Source organism: Atta cephalotes (genome assembly GCF_000143395.1).
Source record: "Atta cephalotes unplaced genomic scaffold scaffold00063, whole genome shotgun sequence".
Classification (NCBI taxonomy): domain Eukaryota; kingdom Metazoa; phylum Arthropoda; class Insecta; order Hymenoptera; family Formicidae; genus Atta; species Atta cephalotes.
Genome location: NW_012130127.1, coordinates 834,651 through 839,247, shown reverse-complemented (window position 1 = coordinate 839,247; position 4,597 = coordinate 834,651). Strand labels below are relative to the sequence as shown.

General features: G+C 34.9%; 1 pseudogene; it reads right to left on the bottom strand.

Moving 5' to 3' along the window:
* Nucleotides 1-3,015: 3,015 nt before the first annotated feature.
* Nucleotides 3,016-4,321, bottom strand: LOC105623754 (annotated as a pseudogene).
* Nucleotides 4,322-4,597: the final 276 nt, after the last annotated feature.

The following is a 4,597-nucleotide window of genomic DNA, read 5'->3' as shown; positions in this document are numbered from 1 at the left end:
AGTGGTGTAGAAGCGCGACGGAAGCGCTCGGAACGCGCTCTTTGATACTTTAATCGCTTTTATTGCTCGGGTATGCTCGCACATATGTCATAAGTGGAATTCCTTTGTATCGATACTCTGAATTAATTTTATGCCAGAATGTTTTCGTAATAGATCTGAAAAAATTACACTTTTTTAAAAATACATTACAATAGATTAAAAATTTTTTAAATAATAGATTTAAGATTTAAAATGGATTTATAAATCTTTTACATACTAATAGTTTTATCATCTTCTATAATTTTAACGAAAACCAAATTTAATATGTGCGCGTAATAATTTAAATACTTTTTTGCCAGAAGTGAATTTACTATTGCTTTGTTATGTCCAAGTTTCGCACACATGGAATTGAGGGGGTGAACTCATAAAAAACATAATTTACAAAAGATTGTATAAATAAAATTTTTATTTAGAGTTGTAATAATATTCAGAGTTGTAATAATAAATTTTTGTTTTCATAATTTTTGTTTCTATAATCGCATTAAGATCTAGCTTGGCTCGTATCCAATTTATTTTTAGTTTTAATAAGACATTGCGTCTTATTGATGCGACGCAACGCTATAAGAAATAGTGCTCCTACGTGTAGTAGGCCAGTAGTACATGCAGCATTGATTCTGAATTGTTGGGTTGATACTGTAAACTTTTCAATAAAAATAACGTAAGATACGATGCTTCTTATCAATTTAAAATGGATATAAATGTAATTGTGATGCTTATCAATATAAATTGGAAGTAACGTACAAATGCGATGTTTCTTATCATTTCTTGACAAAGGTACTTATTTCATTTATAATTTATTGCATTCATCAATAATTTTTGTTTTACTTTCCTTTCTTCTATTATTAATAATGTTCTTAATAATAGAATAATAACTCGTGTAAACTTGCTTATCTTCTATCTCACTGTCAGGGACGTAATGCTTTCAGTAATGAACAAAGAAAGAAGAAGTCTTAGGTCTGAGATTGTAAGTTCTACAGTTTTCGGATTGGATTTTAAGAATTTGCTCCTTAGCTTTATCTCGCAGATGATTACGTTCTTCATTGAACTGTTCGATTATTTCGCTTAATCTAAGATCGGTTTCTCCGCGCATCTGTGTACCGAATAACAACGTAAAGGGTGCTGTATTTATACTATGGTGATAAATCGAATTTAATATCCGTTGTAACTTTTCCTGTGCCATGTACTTGTACCACTTGTCTGGATCATCGATGGCTAATTTAGAGAGCAGTAAATATACTAGGAGGGTTCTAACCCCTGAGACTAGAGGGGAGCGGGGGGATACTTGTTGGCGCGAGGAGTACTCGTAGGCGCGGGGAGAGGGAAGGCGCGAGAAGGCCCCGGCGCTATCGCTGTTATCGCCGCCTCCATCGCCGCCGCTGCCTTCTGTAAGATGCGCAGCCGCCACCACCACGCTGCCATCGTCGCGATCGCTGCCGTCGCCGCTGCCTTCTATAAGATGAAAAATAATATAAATAAAAAAATATATAACAATATATAAAAATAATGTATAATAATAATTCTTCCAATAACGTAAAATATATAAATGTATAAATATATAAATATATAAATATAAATATATAAGTATTCCTTTGTTTTAAATTTTATTCGTAGAATTTTATTAAACTTACAATTCCAGTCTTCAGGCTCTAAATCAGGCTCATACGGGCGGAGGTCGAAAAATTCTGCTAAAAAAAAATCACGTTTCTCCCAAATATCGAGTAATTCTCGTTCTTCCCGATCCTATCTTCCCAGTTTCTCTGCACGTCTCATCCTTCGATTAAATATGTTTACGAATTCTCTAATGTTAATGTAACTCCGATGTGTCTTCTGAAAAAAATATTGTACAAAGTAAATTAGAAAGTAATAAGAAAGACTCTATCTGTAATTTATAATTTATAATTTATAATTTATACTAAACTTACCAAAGGGATCACTAGAACCCTCACTTCATTCAATAACAGCCGCAACTGCAGCCGCACAACTTTTGGTTGTCAACTACAATATACTAGAACAACAAAAATAAAAGAAACGTTATAAAAAGAGATACAAATTGAAAAAAAAATAACTTACCCCCTCAACGAGATATTCATAACGTATTTCAAGAGATTTCTAAGGCTCATAATGTTGCGGGAAAAAAGTTTTCAATAAAAGTTTTGTTCTACAAAAAATTACACTATTATAACTGTCACTTTCACTTTCACTTTATCACAGAAATGTGCAAAAGTATTCTACCTTCTAAATGATAGAATATTCTTGCACGTTGGGGAAAAAAAATCACTCGCGTAAGAAAAAAAAAACGAACCTCGCGCAGACGAAATCTGACAAAAACTAACACTGAGAAGAGAATCCTTTGCCAGCGAGGCTATCTAAGATACATTTGCGCTGCTTATGAAACTCATAAAAATATCTGCAGATTATAAAACTCTAGATGTCACAAAAAATGCGTAGGTAATAAAGGTTCGCATGTTAGAGAAAGATAGAGCGTGCTCGACGATGTTAGAACGCGTAACGTGATATCGGAACAGAAGAAATGAATCAATAGACTACAGTCTCTTATTTTTATGACGCAGTGTTTTCAATACGATTTTTACTAGCGCGTTGAGACAAAGGATGGAGAGTAAAAGAAAATACGTATATATAATGATGTGAACGAAAATTTTTTTATTGACATCTTATTACATCGTTTTATTTTTTTTATACATATTAAAAACTAAAGCCAATAATTCGCAATCGATGAGCTGATGTCCATTGAAAATGTCGCTATCACATATAGCGTTCTCAGACGCAAGATGTTGGAGAATCGCGTATATTTGACAACAACTGTATCGACGAGTCGACTAATCGCTCGAACGTTACGTCGATACACCCGCAAATATACGTCGTAGCATCGTTTTGGTTGTAATGCGTACAGATGAAGAATCGAGACGTACGAGCATAGCATCGCTTAGCGTGCAAACGCTGATAGCGGTCCAACGCTTATAAAATTGTTCTTATTCGTTTCGAAGCATCTTGTAAATATTCGCTGCTCGTAGAAATTCTTCTACGTTTCGAGAGACAGCGACAGTTCGTGTCCGCGATGATCTCCTAGAGCAATCTCCACGTAACTCGGTGGACCAACATTGATTCCAATTTTCAAAAATTTGTAGCCCGTAGCCATCAGATCGTAACGTCTGCTCAGTAAACGTACCGCGCGATGCTCCATGCTGTGTACGTACATAATGTTAAACAACGTTTCTTTTTTTGTTTAGGACGTTGAAACTTACATGTTGTATTCTTTCTACGTCGTACGATGCACTGCTCTCTTTAGCGAAATATATTTTTTTTTTTCAACCGTTCGTACAAGCGCGTATCGCAAGACTGATTGCATCCGTATAAATTGTGATGTATATGGGAATACTTCTGGAATCGTAGAAAGGAGACAGGCTCTCTCCCTTTTTCCAAGAATTTTGAACGTGTCGTGACACGTTTTATCACGCTTTCTACGTATTTTCTTTGTCACGCGTTTATACATACATTTATACATACATAAATACGTTTATATACATAAATATGTTTATACGTATATACGTTTATATATATATACATTTATACATATGTACGTTCATGCATATGTTATTATATTTGTTGTATATTTATACATACGTTTATGCGATCATATATTTATACGTTTATACGTACATACATTTATATGTACCTACATTTATACGTTTATATTTATATACGTTCATACATATATTACAAAGGAAAGGAAAAGAAACATTAATAAATACATTAACGTATTTTTATTTAAAAAAAATTCTTTTGCAATCACCAGTTATATATTTTCAATACATTTTGTAACGCGCATTCTTAACATGTTGTCCGCATCGTATAGTATTAGTAACATCTAGATTAGATAAAGATTCCATGTCTTCGTAAATTGCATCCAAGGTTTCGATGTACATGCGTTCTCGCTCATCGTCCAGAAGCAAGTTCCACAACCACGTTCGTTTCTCGCGTCCCTTGATTTACACGACAGCATTATTTTCAAATACAGCTGTCGTAATCAGATGTTTCGCCTCATTGTACGGGACCATCCTGTCCTCTCATTGCAATACATGGTGATAAGCAATCAACCAGAAAGCGCAAGATCTGTCAGATCTTATAAAAAATTCCATGGCACAGGACTCGTAAAAATGTAATGCATGAGAACGATTTCTTGTTTCAGCATTGCCACTTCCTTCACGATAAATTTCTTGTTAACGATGAATCCTTGCAGATCCACGAATGTTGGCCCGGGCATGTTGAGAAGTCTGAGGTTGATTGCGATTTTTATATCAAGTCGAAGGTGCATTTAGGTGATTTTGCGCACAATGTTGGTCAATGGATTATATTGAGCTACGCAATCGTGTATGATGAAACAATAGGCTGTTATATTTGCGGGCACATTCTCCTTGCAGTCAAATTCTATGTATTCCACAGTGGCACTCTTGACGGATTCGTTTTGTCGCGAGCAATCAATGACCACAAAAAGCCCTTTCTCGACAAATGAGAGCACGTTGAGTAGCGTTTCAAAGCA